This window comes from Suricata suricatta, chromosome 8, assembly GCF_006229205.1.
Source record: "Suricata suricatta isolate VVHF042 chromosome 8, meerkat_22Aug2017_6uvM2_HiC, whole genome shotgun sequence".
NCBI classification, from domain to species: Eukaryota; Metazoa; Chordata; class Mammalia; order Carnivora; family Herpestidae; genus Suricata; species Suricata suricatta.
The window spans coordinates 117567063-117585046 of NC_043707.1; the positions used below are offsets into that span (position 1 = coordinate 117567063).

The 17984-nt window shown below is 47.5% G+C and overlaps 1 long non-coding RNA gene across 1 annotated transcript in view; it reads right to left on the minus strand.

Moving 5' to 3' along the window:
• Window positions 1-7597: 7597 nt before the first annotated feature.
• LOC115298852 overlaps window positions 7598-17984 on the minus strand; it is a 16041-nt gene continuing 5654 nt past the window's right edge. The window contains exon 3 of the long non-coding RNA XR_003911869.1: window positions 7598-7813. This is a non-coding gene — a long non-coding RNA (uncharacterized LOC115298852). The remainder of the gene's footprint in view (window positions 7814-17984) is intronic.

A 17984-nucleotide genomic window follows, 5' to 3' on the forward strand; every position in this document is an offset into this window, starting at 1 on the left:
GTCAGAGAGAGAGGGAGACACAGAATCTGAAGCAGTCAGCACAGAGCCTGGCGTGGGACTAGAACTGACTGAGCCACCCAGGCGCCCCTTTTTGGCTTATTTTTAAGTTGGGTTATTTGTCTTTTGTATTGTTGAGTTGGAAGACTTCTTTATATAGTCTGTTTAAAATTCCCTTAACAGACCTATGATTCACAAATTCTTTCACCCATTCTGTGAGTTATCCTTTCACTGGGTACGTTCTTCAATGCAAACATTCTAGGGGCGCCTGGGTGGCTCAGCCAGTTGAGCATCTGACTTTAGCTTAGTTCATGATTTAATGGTTTGTGGGTTCAAGCCCTGCATCAGGCTCACTGCTGTCAGCACAGAGCCCACTTCGGATCCTCTGTGCCCTTCTCTGCCCCTTCCCCCTCTCAAAAATAAACATTTTAAATAAATAAATAAATAAATAAATAAATAAATAAATTTTTAAAAAGAATTCTGGGGGTGCCTGGGTGGCTCAGTCAGTTGAGCATCCGGCTTTGGCTCAGGTTATGATCTCGCAGTTCATGGGTTCGAGCCCTGTGTCAGGCTCTGTGCTGACAGCTAGCTCATGAGCCTGGAGCCTGTCTTCAGATTCTGTGTCTCCCTCTTTCTCTGACCCTCCCTTGCTCACGCTGTCTCTCTCTCTCTCTCTCTCTCTCTCTCTCTCTCTCTCTCTCTCTCTCTCTCTCTCAAAAAAAAAAAAAAGATTAAAAAAAAATTTTAATTTAAAAAAGAATTCTGCTGGTGGTCTCCTGACTGCCTAATTGTACCACAGTTAACAGCCATTCTGGGGTCTTGTTCTAAGAGTCATTCCTGGAGGCTCATCCCAGAACCCACTCCTCCAGCCCTTCCATCCCTTTCTCAACATTGGATTCCCTGTATTACATCCTTTTCTGCTTAAAATAATTAGAGGAGTTTTTGCTTCCTGCAACTGATCCCTGACTGATAAACAGCCCAACTTGAAACCTTCCAGCAAGGATATGACATGCCATTTTGCAAGAGCTGATGCGCAATCAAGCTATAATAATAATAAATTCCTGGAAAGTCCGAATTGGAAGCACCTTTGAAGATCAATGATCCAATCCCTTCATCTGTCAAATGAAGAAGGAAATTGAGACACCATGAGGAAGACACACAATCCGTGAAGCTGAGTGCCCGCGGTTCGCTCAGCCTCCTCCCAAGGCCAGTGGACCTGAGCTGATCTTGCCTCACGGAATCACTGCGATCTAGGTCATGTAAATCCAATGAGGTCAGTTCTGCCGACCTTCCTGCTGCTGATTGGACACGGGATTTGGACCCAAGCCAAACGCTACTGTGAGCAACCTAGATGTGCTGGAGGTCAAGCGCCTGTGCAAGACAAGGCTGCCTGGCATGGGAGACAGAAGCGTTAGACGCATACCCGGAGCTGTCACCACATCATTGCTCCTGTTCTCCAGGGGCCTGCATGGGCTGCCGCGATGGCTTCCCTGCCCACCTGCTTCCTCGCTGTCCTGTCCATAGCCCCCTTTCTGTCAGTCACCCGAGCATAGCTCTTCCTGGCACACCCCAAGTGGTTCATGAGTCTACGAGAACATAGCCACTGGTTTTCTGGGGCGTCACAGCCAGATAAAAAAGAGGGGGGGGGCGCCGGGGTCACTCAGTTAAACATCTGACTCTGGATTTCGGCTCAGGTCGTGATGTCACGGTTCATGAGTTCAAGCCCCTCGGCTGGCTCCGTGCTGACAGGACAGAGCCTGCTTGGGATTCTGTCTCTCTCTCTCTGCCCCTCCCCAGCTCTTGCTCTCTCGCTCTTTCTCTCTCTCTTTCTCAAAATAAATAAGTAAATAAACTTTAAAAATTAAAGAAAAAAAGGGAGGGTGGGTCTGGGTGGCTCAGTTGGTTGAGCGTCTGACTTCTGCTCAGGTCATGATCTTGTAGTTTGTGAGTTCAAGCCCCGCATCGGGTTCACTGCTGTCAGTGTGGAGCCTGCTTGAGAATCTGTCTCTCTCCTGCTCACGGCCCCTCCTGACTTGTGTTCTCTTTCTCAAAAATAAATAAAAAACAAGAAGTAGGAGGAGAAGGAAGAGGAAGAAGAAGCAGCAAGCCACAGACCCAGATCTGGAATTCCAGACCTTACACTCTTTCCATTCTGCCCTGGCTGTGTCACATGCGATATGTCACATGCTTCATGAGCCCAGGGACTAAAGGAGGCTGCTGGCGCTGTGCAGTTGGACTCTGAGGCTGGAGGTGTCATCAAAGGGATCCAGCAAGGGCAGGACAACTGCCCTCCCTCTCAGCCTATGCCGGAGATGCTGCTTAGCTTTATTTCTGTGGGTCCACCTCTGTGAATGGTGTGGGATATAGTTCTAGATGTAGATGATGCGTTCTTATTCTTTGGGCACCTGCCTTGGAGGAAATTCATCCATCCACTATATGTGGACAAGGGCTCTGCTCAGATTCTGTGCTTGAGCAGACACAGAGACAGACATAGGCCATGGAGATGGGAAATCACCAAATGACACTTGAAACCACAGATGTGAATATCAGGAGAGTCGGCTTTCTCTTCCCGTAAGCCTTTCACCGACACGTGCAGAGAAAGGAGCAATCAGAAAAGGGGTGAGGGGAACCAGGAATGAGCAAAACAGTGGAAGCCAACAGGGTGAGAATTTCAGGAAGGAAAGCACGGTTAGCGGACATGTGAGGCCAAGCTGGCCAAGAACTGAGTTTGTCACGTGGGAAGTGATTGCTAACTTCAGAGAGAGCAATCTCGGAAGACAGCAGCAGTAGAAAACCGAGTTCACTTAGTTGAGGTGTGAGCGGATGGTGAGGAGGTAGAGATGGTGGAGCTGGCTCTCTCCTAAGCAGGAGAGACTTGTTTTTGTAGTAGGAGAGACTCGTGAATGTCTGGACACTTGGGAGAAAATACAAGGGGGAGGAAGTGATTTAGTGGTGCTCTAAAAGCCAGAGGGACCAAATCAAGGGCAGGCAGAGGGGCTGGTGCAGACACAAGAAGGGGCCCCTCCCCTCGCAGCTGGGAGGGACATGAAGATGGCCTCGAGATTTAATGTCCTTCCCCAAGGGGCTAATCTTCACTGTGAGAAGACTTAGGATGCCTCCGACATAACAGATGGTTGATAAATATCATCCTTCCTCCCCTCCCTGGGCTGTGTGGCTCCAGTCCTCTGAAGTCATGTGTGACGTCAGTCACTCAGGGTGTTAGGTTACAAGGTTAAGGAACACAGCCAGAGCTGGAAAAATTCAAGGCAATCCCAAACTTTTCTGGAATTTCAGAGGAATAGAGGCGGCTTTCTCCTGAGGTTCCTAAGCTGGAAAGACGTAAGTAAGCATGGATTTTCCACTATGTGGACAGACTTCCTGACACTGAAACCAGAGAAGGCAGAGCTGAGAAACAGAGGGCAAGAGACAAGGACACCATTTGAAGACCCCAGATGACATCATTTTAGGGCCAGGATCTAACCATGCCTGAAGTTCCTGAAATTTCCCATACCATAATCCAACAAAGTCTTTCCTTCTATCCAAAGTCCATTTCTGTTAAGATTCTGTCACCTGTAACCGAAGTTTCTGACTAATACAGGAAGTGGGGCGTTGCTGGTAATGACCCCTAACACTGGAACTGGCAGGGTGAGGTGGGGTAGAGAGAGTGAGGATTCGCCATCACAGGCGGGGAGGCCGGCACGCAGGTGCACGGCCAGGGTCTCCTGAAGCTCAGACCATGTACCCAACGCAGGTGGGAGCTTGGGGCTTTGGTAGAAATATGTTGGAAGGTTGTATGTTTTGGTTGTTTGCCCAAGCCTTTAGTTTGGAGTCAAAGACACAAATTTTGCAGACAAAATAATGAATAATAAAAGCTACTGGTTTTTTTTTTAATTTTAAGTTATTTATTTCCTTTCAGTGAGAGAGAGCATGTGCGGATGGGGAAGGGGGAGAGAAAGAGAGGGGAAGAGAGAGAGAGAATCCCAAGCAGTTTCCACATCACTAGTGCAGAGCTCCATGCGGGGCTCCAACTCCCAAACCCACGAGACCATGACCTGAACGGTCAGGTCAACTGACCGAGCCACCCAGGTGCCCCTAAAAGCTAATATTTCTGAAGCATCCATCCTGTGTTGGGCTCTAAGAGCTTTACCCATATTAATTCACTGAATCTTCACAAGAACACAAGGAGGTAAGTACTGTTGTTACTCCCCATTTTACATTTGAAGAACTGAGGCACAACATCATTCACCCAACGTCACAAAGCTGGACAGGGCTGGAGCTCTCCCTTGAATCCCAGCAGCCCGGCCCCTCCCCTGATCTTGCGTGCAAACAGCTTTGCCAAGAGAGACTGCCTGAGGCCAGCAATCCAAGCTGACACAGTCTGATGGTCACGTGCTTTGCAGGATTGAAAAAATTCATCTCTTATGTCAAAGTTAAAGTGAGTGGAAACAGGGGTGCCTGGTTGGCTCAGTCGGTTAAGCATCGGACTTCAGCTCTGGTCATGCTCTCACCATTCTGCAGTTTGAGCCCTGCGTCAGGCTCTGTGCTGACAGCTCAGACCCTGGAGCCTGCTTCAAATTCTGTGTCTCCCTCTCTCTCTGCCCCTCCCCCATTCGTGCTCTGTCTCTGTTTCTCAAAATAAATAAACATTGAAAAAAATTTTTGAGTGGAAACAAAGGCAGGAAGGCAGGAAACACAGCCCCACCCAAGCCCTTCCTGCCTAGCCCCGTAAACAGGAGAGTTAGCTTATGTAAAGAGCTTTCCACCGGGACAGAGCCTAGTGGTCAGAGTAGCCCCAAGGCAGAGGTGAGGATGGAGGCCCTAGGCTGAGCCCGGGTGGTCTCGTTGCAGAGAGATTCCCCCTGCTCTAGATTCAGAGACCATAACTGACAAGTCTTCTGACTTGGTTATTAACCCGTAGAGTTACCCAAATATGAAGAGTCAGAAACCTTCTGCATCTTTTAAGGGAGTGGTTTTGCCAGAAGAAACAAATCCTGGCACAAGGAAGCCTACAATTGATCAACCCCTAGGCCATCATCTCGGTTCCAAACAATGCTAACAGGACATCTTCAAAATCCTAAGATGTGGCCTCGAAGTTACAATGAATAGGGGAGACCACCCCCAACATGGCAGACTGGACAGAACGGGTTCACTCTACCAAGGCGAGGAGTCCTTGGCGTCCTTACCTCCAGGATGCAATCCATGGCAATCCACACCTCAGACCATGGGGTGCTGTTCCATCTCCTCTCCTTCTCCAAAGAGGGTTGTTTGTAATTATCTTGTGCTCCCTCCACCTGTGCAGCAAGGTATCGTGTATGGGGCCGGTCAGCTGTCATGCTTATCTACAGTAGTGTTTCCTACACTTCCTGGTCCCCAGACCCCTTCACACTCTGAGAAACTGAAGACCTGAATAGGGTTTTTGTTCATATGGGTTACGTTATTGATATTTGCCATGTTCCAAGTAAAATTAAGAGTTGAAAAAATGATCTCATGGTTTGCGAGTTTGAGCTGTCAGCTCGGAGCTCTCTTCCGGTCCTCTGTCCCGCCCCCCCTCCGCCCCTCTCCTGCTCGTGAGTGCATGCTCGCTCGCTCTCTCTCTCTCTCAAAAATAAATAAACATTAAAAAAGTTTAAAAACATATTGATTTATTTAAAAATAAAAATGAGGGGTGCCTGCGTGGCTCAATCAGTTAGGTGTCTGACTTCGGCTCAGGTCATGATCTCATGGTCCGTGGATTCGAGCCCCGCATCAGCTTCTGTGTTGCCGGCTCAGAGCCTGGAGCCTGCTTCACGTTCTGGGTCTCTTTCTCGTTCTCTCTCTGCCCTTCCCCACTCACGCTCTCTCTCTCTCTCTCTCAAAATTAAACATGAAAAAAAATTTTTTTAATTAAAATAATAAACCCACTAAAGTTAACACAAATAACACCCTTTTCAATGAAAAATAGCTATTTTCCAAATAAAAAACAGTTAATGGGGAGAATGATGTTGACAGCTTTGCATGTCTCTCTAAATGTCTGGCTTATAAAGGGGAGATAAAGGGACACCTGGGTGGCTCAGTCGGTTAAGCGTCCAACTTCAGCTCAGGTCATGATCTCGCAGTTTGTGGGTTCAAGCCCCATGTCAGGCTCTGTGCTGACAGCTCAGAGCCTGGAGCCTGCTCAGATTCTGTGTCTCCCTCTCTCTCTGCCCCTCCCCCCTTGCTCTTTGCTCTATCTCTCAAAAATAAAAGACATTAAAAAAAAAAAGACAGCTAGATTCTTGTAACTGCTTCTTTGTTCCTTTATTCTGTTGAGATTTGTTGTTTTGGTTGCAGTATATGACCAAAATTTAACTTCATACAGATAAAAATGGAAAAAGGAGGATTATTTCCTTTTCTCGAAAAAATGTTTATTTTTTTTGAGAAAGACAGAGACAGTGTCAGTGGGGGAGGGGCAGAGACAGGGAGACACAGAACTGGAAGCAAGCTCCAGGCTCTGAACTGTCAGCACAGAGCCCAACTCAGGGCTTGAACTCATGAACCATGAGATCACAACCTGAGCTGAAGTTGGACACTTAACCAACTGAGCCACTCAGGTGCCCCAAGGAGGATTACTTTTAAAACGTTTTTAGATAACTGTGGGTATTCCCTTTTTTTTTTTTTTTCAAGAGAAGAAAGTAACCGCAGTTCCCCACTGCCATAAATTATGCAATCGAATTTCCCGCATTTGGGGGAAAAATCAAAGTTGTCGGCAATGGAAGTGGTCGGCAATGGATGGGCTTTGCCCCACCTTGTAAGTGGGTGGATATTTTTCTTTGATAACATACCAAAACTTAACAAACGAAAACTTGCAAAATTTAGTTTCCATGTGGAATCTGATACCAATTTTTCATTAAGTTAAAATACATTGGTCTAGGGACGCCTGGGTGGCTCAGTTGGTTAAGCGGCCGACTTCAGCTCAGGTCATGATCTCATGGTTCATGGGTTTGAGCCCCGCATCAGGCTCTGTGCTGATCAGAGCCTGGAGTCTGCTTCTGAATCTGTGTCTCCCTCTCTCTCTGACCCTCCCCCACTCACACTCTGTGTCTCTCTCAAAAACAAATGGTAAAAAAAATTTTTTAATTAAATTAAATAAAATACAGGGGTCTATCATGCTCTTTGAATGCATCTTTTATCCATGACTGATTTTGTAACACTTGGAAAATAGGGTTCACTGAGCTATAGGTTCTTCTAAATATCGACACATGTTACTATACAATATTAAAGAAATTATATTCATTAATGTCACCATTGAGCTCATCAGAAGTCCTTAAGTACGGGCTCCTGGTGGTTCAGTTGGTTAAGCATCCGACTTCAGCTCAGGTCATGATCTCATGAGTTGTGAATTCAAGCCCCACATGGGGCTCTGTGCTGACAGCCAGACCCTGGAGCCTGCTTGGGATTCTGTGTCTCCCTCTCTCTCTGCCCCTCCCTGCTCCCTCTCTGTCTCTCTCTCTCTCAAAAATTAAAAAAAATTTTAAAAAAAAAGTACTTAAGTATCGGAAAGCTACTAAACTCACAGTGGTAGATACAAACATTCCAAAAAGCTAATTTTCACTCAAAAGCTGAAATTTTATTATTAGCACCAAATGTTGTCAATTTCTCCCCTTGGATCAATAGGCTTACTTCTTTCATTAGAGAAAATGTCTGGGGAAAAAAAACCCCTACATTTGCATAACGATGATCTGTCTTTCAATCCTTCTTTCAGGTAAAAATGATGTACAACTTGCAACTCAAACAACTCCACAAGTGCTTTTTTTGAGACAGCCATGGTACTGAGGCATATAGCAGAATTCTTCCCATCCTGTCAAAATATTTCAAAGAAGTATAGTCAAGGGTAGAGATTTAATAAAGTTAATAATTTGTACTGTTTCATCAAGTCTTTCTTTGAAGTTTTTCTCTAAGTTTATTCACTTATTTTGAGGGAGAGACAGAGACAGAGACAGAGAGGGCACAAACAAGGAGGAGGGGCAGAGAGAAGGAGAGAGGACCCCAAACAGGCTCTGCACTGTCAGCATGAAGCCCAACATGGGGCTTGAACTCACAAACCACCAAACCACTGGATCATGACCTGAGCCGAAATCAAGACTCAGCAGCTGAACCAGCGGAGCCACCCAGGTGCCCCTCATGAAGCCAAGCCATTCTCGAATGAAACTTCTGTACTTATTTCCTTTGCTGAGGATGCATGGCAGTAAGAAAAAAAATGATTTTCTTTTTTGAGAGACAGCACGACAAGAGGAGGGGCAGAGAAAGAGAGGGAGACACAGAATCTGAAGCAGCTCCAGGCTCTGAGCTGTCAGCACAGAGCCCGACACGGGGCTCGAATCCACGGACAGTGAGATCATGACCTGAGCTGAAGTCGGATGCTCAACCAACTGAGCCACCCAGGTGCCTCAGAGTGCACTGATTTCAAACACAGCTTGGAGCCTCTATGCTAAGGGGCCGACTGTCGTACCACCATGGCTTTCCCACCACCAAAAAGGCAAAAGAATATCTTCATATTTATAACAAGAATAGTTTTGACTTCACAGAGCCTCGGAAAAGATGTGGCGGATGCTAAGAAGTTTGTAGACCACATTTTGAGGAGCAGTGATTTAATGCTTTATTTATCCATTAACAAATATGCACCAAGCACCAAACATGTCCCAATACTGTTCCAGGTGCGGGGCATTGAGTGATGAGCTACATGCCGGATACTTAAGGCCTCTGCTCTCACAGGGCCAGCATTCTTGTAGAAAGAACTGAAAATTAATAAATAAATAAGATTATTCCACCTAGAGAAAAATGCCTTGAAAATAAAACTCTGTACACCCTACACCTTCTATAGTGATGTATGTCAATTCTTTCTTAATAAAACTGAAAAAAGGAGAAGCAACAAAAATAGGATGATTAGGGGCTCCTGGGTGGCTCAGTTGGTTGAGCTTCTGACTTTGGCTCAGGTCATGATCTCGCATCCATGAGTTCGAGCCCCACGTCGGGCTCTGTGCTGACAGTTCAGAGCCTGGAGCCTGCTTCGGATTCTATCTGTGTGTGTGTGTGTGTGTGTGTGTGTGTGTGTGTGTGTGTGTGTGCATGCGCGCGCATGCCTCGGTCTCTCTCTCTGCCCTTCCCCACTTCTGCTCTGTCTCAAAAATAAATAGATGTTAAAAAAAATTTTTTTAAACCAACTTTGGTGCATTGAAAGAAAGGAAGAAAGAGCAGCGTGACTGATGGGTAGAAGTTGAGGGGAGAGAGATAGGACGTGAAGCCAGAGAGGTAGAGGGGAGCCAGGGAGTGCTGGGCATTGCAGGCCATGGTGAAGCCCTATGGAGGCAATTAAAGGGGGTTTTTATATGACCTGAACTACGTTTTTGAGAGAAAATGGTTGCTGTGGAGAAAGTGGGTTGTAGGGGTGGGAGAGAGGGGCCAGCTAGGAGGCTGCTGGATGAAGTGGAGATGGAGAGAAGCCGTTTGACATAATACGTATTTTGGAGACAGGGTGACAGGACTTGCAAGTGGATAGACTGTGGAGAGTGAGTAAAAGGGAGGAATCAGGAAAGGCTTTCGTGCTTTGGGCTTGAACATGTAGGTAATGATGGTGCTGTTTACTGAGATGAGTGAGACTAGGGGAAGAATGGATTGAGGGGAGAGGAACCAAGAGCTCTTCGTGAGTCTATTAAGGTTAGATGGCCATTAGGCATTCAAGTCGAGATGACAAGAAGGCAGCTGGGCACACAAGTTTGGCACTTAGTCTGGAGACACGCACAGGGGCCATTGACATATTGAGAATATAAAAGCCAGGGGACTGGCTGAGATCACTGAAAAAAGGGTGTAGACAAAGAAAAGAGGTCTTTGCCCAAATCTTTAGGCATGCGATCATGAAGGGTCAGTCAAGAGATGGACGTCCACAGGAGGTGAAGAATCGTTGAGGCTACAGATAGAAGAAGTTCTGCCAAATGATGAGATTTGAGGAAGCAGGATGGGATGCAGAGAAATGAGTCTGGGGGCAGTGTGTGTGTGTGTGTGTGTGTGTGTGTGTGTGTGTGTGTGTGTTGTATTGAGATGGAGATACACAGATGTAGAGATATGTCTGGGTGTTAACTGGTGAGGAAGTACTAGATGTTGCAGGAAAGAAAGGATGTAATTGCAGAAGCAGAGCCCTGGATAAGAAGAGAACTTACCTTAGAAAGACCCAAGAAGGGGCAGCTGGGTGATTCAGTCGATTGAGTGCCTGACCCTTGAATTCCACTCAGGTCAGGGTCCCAGAGTCATGAGATCACGCCCCATATTAGACACTCGGCAATGAGCATGGAGCCTGCTTGGGATTCTCTCTCTCCCTCTGCCCCTCTCTTCACTCACACTCTCCCTCTCTCTCTAAGGAAAAAAAAAGGACCCAAGAGAACATACTTCATCTATGGTAACAGGGAAAAATGCAGAGAGCATGGATTTCTGTTTTGGATGTGGTGATGCAATTATGAATTAAGTTGCTCTGAACTTTCATGTACAAATTTTTGTGTGAAGATATATCTTCATTTCTCCTGGGTACATACCTAGGAATGGAAAGCTCCGCTGCATGGTAACTGTTTAACATTTTGAGGAACTGCCGAACTTCTCCAGAGTGGGTGCACCATTTTGCATTCCCTCCAGTGGTGCATGACGGTTCCGATTTCTCCACATTCTCAACCCTTGCTATGTCTATCTTTTTTATTATAGCCAGCTACCCTAGTGAGGATGAAGCGGTATCTTATGGTTTTTATTTGCATACCCCTATCTTCATGTGCTCATTGGCCACCTGTATATCTTCTTTAGAGAAATACTCAGATCTCTCACCTTTTTTATTTGCCTATTTTTACTGTTGAGTTGTAATAGTTCTTTATGTATTCTGGATACTAGGCCCTTATCAGATATATGCTTTACATGTATTTTCTTCAAGGCAATGGTTGATTGCATGCGGCATGAACTCCCAATCCTGAGATCGAGTCATGAGCTCTACTGACTGAGCCAGCCTAGCGCCCTTACTCTTCTTCTTCTTCTTTTAAGTGTATTTATTTTGAGAGAGTGAGCATGTGTTCTGGGGAGGGACAGAGAGAGAGGGAGAAAGAGAATCCCAGGCAGGCTCCTCAATGTTAGCACAGAGCTCCACTCTAGATTCAATCTCACAAACCATGAGATCATGACTTGAACCAAAATCAAGAGTTGGACACCTAACCAACTGAGCCACGCAGGCGCCCTACCTTTCTTCTTTAAATCACCTTGATACCCTTGTCAAAAATCAGTTGACCATGTATGTATTTTTAGTTCTAGTTTATTTCTGGTTTCTTTATACGCTTTTACTCTCAAATCTATTCCATTGACATATATCTTATGCCCAGTATCAGATTGTCTTGATTACTGTAGCTGTAGAGTAAATTTTGAATTCCTCCAATCTGTTTCTTTTTCAAGATTGTTTTGGCTATTTTGGATCTTTGGCGTGTCCATACGAATTTAAGGATATCTTGTCAATTTCTGCAAAACAAAAGTAGGAGAAGCTTGGCTTTTGATAGGGGTTACAATAAATCTGTAGATCAACTGGGGAGAATTGCCATCCTAACAATATTAAGTCTTAAAATCCATGAGCCTGGGATGGCTTTCCATTTAAGTATGTCTTTTTTTTTTAATGTTTATTTATTTTTTAGAAAGAAAGAGCACAAGCAGGGGAGATACAGAGACAGAGGGGGACAGAGGATCTGAAGTGGGCTCCACAATGACAGCACAGAGGCTGATGTGGGGCCTGAACTCACAAACTGAGATTATGACTCGAGTCAAAGTCGGATGCTCAACCAACTGAGCCAGGCAGACGCCCCCTACTTATTTATGTCTTTTAAATTTTCTTTTGTGGCGCTGATTTTAAGCAGAAGAGTGACATAATCTGATTTATGCTTTAAGAAGAGTACCCAGCTGTGTGTGGATAAACAACTCAGGGATGAGAGATATGACATGAACAAGGGCAATAGTAGTAGGGACAAGGAGGAAAGCACTTGCTACAGAATCATTTAGGATGTAACTTGGCAGGACTTGATGACTGACTCTGTGTGGAAAGAGAGGGAAGCGGGGTGCCTGGGTGGCTCAGTCAGTTAAGCCCCCGACTTCAGCTTAGGTCATGATCTCATGGTTCATGAGTTCCAGGCCCGCATCCAGCTCTCTGCTGTCAGCACAGAGCCCTCTTTGGATCCTCTGTCCCCTCTCTCTACCCCTCCCCTACTCACTCTCAAAAATAAATATATATTTAAAAAGAAAGAAAGGAAAGAGAGGGAAGAGTAAAAAAATGACTCCCAGGTTTTTGACTTGGGTACATTGTGAGGCCACCAACCGAGACAGAAAATATACAAGCAGCAGTTTGGGAGAAAAGAGGAAATAATCAGCTGATACTTGTCAAGCTTGGGATGACCAGTGGGAAGGTCAGGAGACTGGCTGTTTGAGTCTAATGCTCGGGGAAGGTAGTCTGGGGATGGCGATTTGAGAATTGTCATATAAAAGGAGAGCCATGAGACAACATGAACCAACCAATGGGAACAATAAAGGAAGCAGAAAGGCTACAAAGGATTACCAATGTCTAAGGGTAGAGCAGATCACAAAACATCCATAAAGGACCATTCCCAACAGCAAGGATGAAACTAGAGAGTACAACACTAAGCAAAATAAGCCAGCAGGAGATAGACAAATAACCTATGATGTCACTCATGGAGAAACAAAACAAAGCAACAAACAAAAAAAAAAGAGATAAACCAAAACACAGACTCTTAACTACAGAGAACAAACTGGTGGTTGCCAGAGGGTTGGTGAGTGGCAGGGATGAGTCAGATAGGTGAAGGGATTAAGAGGACACGTATCTTGATGAGCGCGGGGTAATGTGTAGAACTGTTGAATCACTATATCGTACATCTGAAATGAATAAACCACTGCATGTTCACTATACTGGAATTAAAATAAGATAAAGTAAAAAAAAAAAGTCCACAAAGGAGACTGAGAAGGAACAAGCAGGAATGAGGAGCGTGCCCTAAGAGTGCAGGGGGGATGAATAACCGGCCGCACCCTGAAATGTTTCCATCGGATTCGGCCGAGTTAAGTCCTGGTAACCCAGACAGGGCTCTTCCAGCAGAGGACGGAAGCCCATGGCTGTGGATGAGGAGGTGGTAGTTGAGAAGACGGAGACGGCACAGAAGGACAAGTCACTCCAGAAGCTTGGAGAGGAAGGGAAAAAAGGAGTGAAAATGTAAAGGGAGTCCAGGGGAGATGGTGTTGTCTCAGGATCTGAAGAGACTTCGGTGTGTTTAGAGGCAGACAGGGGCAATTAGCCAAAAGGGGCAGGATGAGGGGTAGAGTGGGGTCCATGAGGAGCTGGAGAGCACCTGGGAGCAGGAGAAAGGAGGTGTCCCTGTCCTCCTCAAGTTCAAGTGCTCCACTGCGCATTTCTCACCTGGGCCACTGCGCTGGCCTTTGGACGCTCAGCCTTGGGTGTAGGCTGGCTGGGTAGCGGCCAGGAGAGGCTGGCTGAACCGTAGGAAATAGAATGGGCCAGTGGCCTCTGTGAAGTCCGGGGATGAGGCGCTAGGAGTCGGAAGGCAGGCATGCTGCAGGAGGGGGCTTTGGGGGACCCTTGAGGCTGGGAGTCCAGAGGGGACCATTCAAGGCATGGCCCCAGAGAGGATGGCAAGGTCATGATGAGGGTCACCAAGGAGGTCAAGGAAGGGTATTGGAGGGCCATTTGGATGGATTGGCAGGACATTAGGACAGATTGCCTGACAGAAATTCTGAAGTCCTTGATGGATGGAGGGGGCTGATAGGGACGGCAACAGATGAGCGTGAGGAGAAGAGACAGCAAAGTAGAGACAGACCGCAGGAGTGTCAGAGAGGGACAAAATGATACATGGACACAGGAAAAGACCCTCCAAAGTGTGCAGGGGGTGGTCCATGAGGGCAGGGAAGGGTACTTCTGATTTCTTCTTTATACTTTCCCGTTATTTCCTCCAAGCTTCCTACAATAAAAAATTTTTATTTTTTTAATGTTTATTTTTGAGAGAGAGAGAAAGAGCAAGTGGGGGAGGGGCAGAAAGAGAGGAAGACACAGAATCTGAAGCAGGCTCCAGGCTCTGAGCTGTCAGCAGAGAGCCCGACGTGGGGCTCAAACCCACAAACTGTGAAATCATGACCTGAACTGAAGTCGGACACTTAACCGACTGAGTCTCCCAGGTGTCCCTGGAATTTTTTTTTAAGTAAAAGATAGTGAAAAAAATACAAATGACAAATGGCCCCATTCACAGCATTGAGCATATGTCATTGTAAACATGCCAAAGTCCTCTTTAAGTGGCTCCTCCTCTCAGACAGGCATGATCAGTTGGTTTTTTGTTTTATGCACATGTATATACACACCTAAAATAGAATATGGTAAGGGGTTTTAATTTTTTTAAGTTTATTTATTTATTTTGAGGGGGAGAGAGAGAGAAAGAGAGAGAGTAAGGGAAAGAAGAAGCCAGTAGAGGCAGAGAGAAGAAAAGACAGAATCCCAAGCAGGCTCCACACCATCAGCGCAGAACCTGATGGGGGCCTCAAACTCACCAACTGTGAGATCACGATCTGAGCTGAGATCAAGAGTTGGATGTTTAACCAACTGCACCACCCAGGCACCCCAGGGTTTTTTTTATTATTAATTATTTATTTACTTTATATTAGAGAGAGCCGGAGCAAGCAGGGGAGAGGGGCAGAGGGAGAGAGAGAGTGACAATCCTAAACGGACTCCATGCTTAGCGCAGAGCCTGACGAGGGGCTCCACGCAGGGCTCCATCCCACAATCCTGACCTGAGCTGAATTCAAGGGTCAGTTGCTCAACAGACTGAGCCACCTAGGCACCCCAGAATATAGTAGGGTTTGTGCATGACTGTTTTATTTACATGGAGGAAGTGTTCGAATAATCAGAGGGGCCAGAGCCCTCTCTTGAGCTGAGCAGCCGAGCAGGGGGGCCATGCCCTGGGAAGACCCAGCCTTCAGCTGAAGTGCACTGGGTCACACCTGCTTGTTAAATATTCCAGGAAGAGGGGGGATTACTACTCGCCTTTCTCTGGCCTGGTTTCTACCCACTCAAGTCATTTACACCACAGAGATCTGGGAGGCAGAGAAGGGAATCACTACCCCCATTTGACAGATGAGGAAACTGAGGGCCAGTGAATGGCAGTGAGCTGTCAGCATGTCACAGTGTGGTGGTAGAGGATCAGGAACTAGAGCTTGGACTAGGCTTCTTCCTAGAAGCTCAGGCCAGTGTACTGAAGGGTGTGGAAGAGGCAAGGGACAGGGGGTGGCTTGGACTTTGGCCACTTGGCAATAAGGAAGAGAAATGGAAATAACTTCAGGTAGCTAAACCTGGGCCATGGCTGGGAAATTATCTGGGAAGAAACAGATAGGCAGTTTACCCTCCTCAGAGGATAACAGGCCCCTCCCTGGAGGCTTGGGCTCCCCTCCCCCCTTTCCCCACCCTCACAGTCCCGTCCTGCACGCAGTACACAGGTCTCAGCCCTAACCACTGATACATGCTGTGTGATCTTTTTATTTTTAATGTTTTTTTTTTCTTTAATGCTTTTTATTTATTTTTGAGAGACAGAAAGAGACAGTGAGAGCAGGGGAGGGTCAGTGGGAGAGGGAGACACAGAATCTGAAGCAGGCTCCAGGCTCCAAGCTAGCTGTCAGCATGGAGCCCGATGCAGTATTCAAACCCACAAACTGTGAGATCATGACCTGAGCTGAAGCCAGATGCTTAACCAACTGAGCCACCCAGGCGCCCCTGTTAATTTATTTTTAGAGAGACAGAGCATGGGGGGCGGGGGGCGGCAGAGAGAGCAGGAGACACAGAATCCAAAGCAGGCTACAGGCTCTGAGCTGTCAGCACCGAGACCAACACGGCCTCGAACTCACAAACGATGAGATCATGACCTGAGAATCGTGAGTTCATGACGTGAGCCAAATTGAAATCGAAGTCGGACACTTAACCAACTGAGCCACCCAGGCACCCACATCCTGTGTGATGTTTGAAAAGCCTTTTACCTGTCTGGGCCTCAAATTTCTCATCTTTACAACAGGATAATAACCTTTGACTCAGTATTATTCCAAGAATAAAAAGAGAGGATCCTCATCTATGTATCTGAAAGCAGAGACATACATTTAAGAGGTCCAGGTCCCCAGACAAATTCCAAGAAGGCCCAGATGGGCGGTGTCACAGTCGACCGCCTGATACTGATGGAGAATCCACATGCAGTCACACATGAGAGACTCGGCATTGACCTTGCAGTGACCACATGTGCTCCTCAGGGCAGCCCCTGGGAGGGGGTGGCCTTTGTCAGGAGAAAGTTGTTGGTGGAGTGGAGTAGGGTGGTGGTGATAAAGGTTTTTTTTTCTTTCTCTCCTCGTCACAAAAGCAAGACATGAATAAATGCTCACTATAAGACTTCTGCAATATAGCCATGGGTCAAACAAAAAGCAAAATCTTTCCCTCCCTCTCCCTGGGAGCCACACCTCTCTTGGTTATCACTTTGGTGTTACCGCTTGCGCTTAGTAACAGCTTATCTGTAACAGCCAACACGTATCTTTGCACTTTTCTGTGCGTAAGGTGAAGACCTTGACGTTGAATTGCTGGGTCACAAGTACAAGGGATCATTAACAATGTGGATAAGTCCTGCCTAACTGCCCTGCTACAGGCTGTCTCCAAGGACATAAAGATTCAAATGCCAGCCAGAAGAGCATCAGCCCAGTGGCTTCACGAACTGCCCCCCATCTTGCTTTCCACCTCTTTCTCCCCGCTTTGCCCCGAAGAGCACTGTCCCCCTTCAGACAGCAGGTAACTGGGAAGCATGTCCGCTGAGGCAGGGTGCCCTGCCTGAATGGCGGCCTGCCAGGACCCCCAGGGGCTTCCCGGACCCAGTTTCAAATGGCTCCACTCCTTCCTTTGGTGTTAACATCCTCTAAACTCCAGAAACGTGAGTGCTGCCCCAGGTGTCTGACACACAGGGCACACAGCTGGCACTAGGACAGACGTGCAGAAAGGCACACATTCAGTGGACATCTGGCATTGGGAATATCAAGCCAGCGCCTGGGCTGAAGGCCGCGGACCCATGCGGTTGGGGGTGCAGCGATGAACTGATGCTGCCCAGATCCCACGCAAGGCTCCCCAAAGGTCTGCTCTGCGGGCTGAGAAAGCCCTGGGAGGCAGCCACAGCTCTGCCACACTGGGGAAGGCTCGTGCATGGAGACCCCAGCGGGAATCTGGGTTCCCACTGACTACCACGCCCAGATGCTGAGGGCAAGTCCACTTCCAGATGTGGAGGACAAAACAAAGGAGGCCAGGGGTCCTTCCTGGCACATTAAAGAGGCTCAGTAACCAAGAGCCAGGATATGTAAAGCTCCTACTGTGTGATCCCGCCCGGGTCTACACTTTGTCTTTGAGTCATTCTGTCTCGGTATAGAAACCAGCAATTATCCCTGATTTTCCAATGAGAGAACAGAGACCTCCAAGGCTGGGGAATAAAGTGCCTTGCTCAGCACGGAGGACCAGCGACTCCCAGGACAGGGCCCGTTCTTTGCCCAGTGAAAACTAAGGCCCAGGCAGGGAAAGTGATTTGCCTGCGGTCCTACAGTAAGTCAGGGACAGACTCTGGTCTCCCAAGCAGGGCTCCTGCACCACCCGTCTTCTAGAAAGAGGTAGATTCCATGCCTTCATCCTGGGGCTGCCTGACCGGGTGCAGCCAACACGCGTCCGCCCTCCCCGCCCCCGAAGACGGCTGCCACCTCTGAGCCTCAGTGGCCATCTGTGCAATGGGCCCACCAGAGAGGCTGGGATGGCGCCGAGGCCAGCGGCCAGGCGGGTGGGAGGGGCCAGCGCCGTGACTCACCCGGGCGGGCTGGGAAGGGCTGCCCAGCCGGTCGGACCGGCCCGGGATGCAAACGAGCCGCCAGGGCCCGCCCGGGGCTGGGCC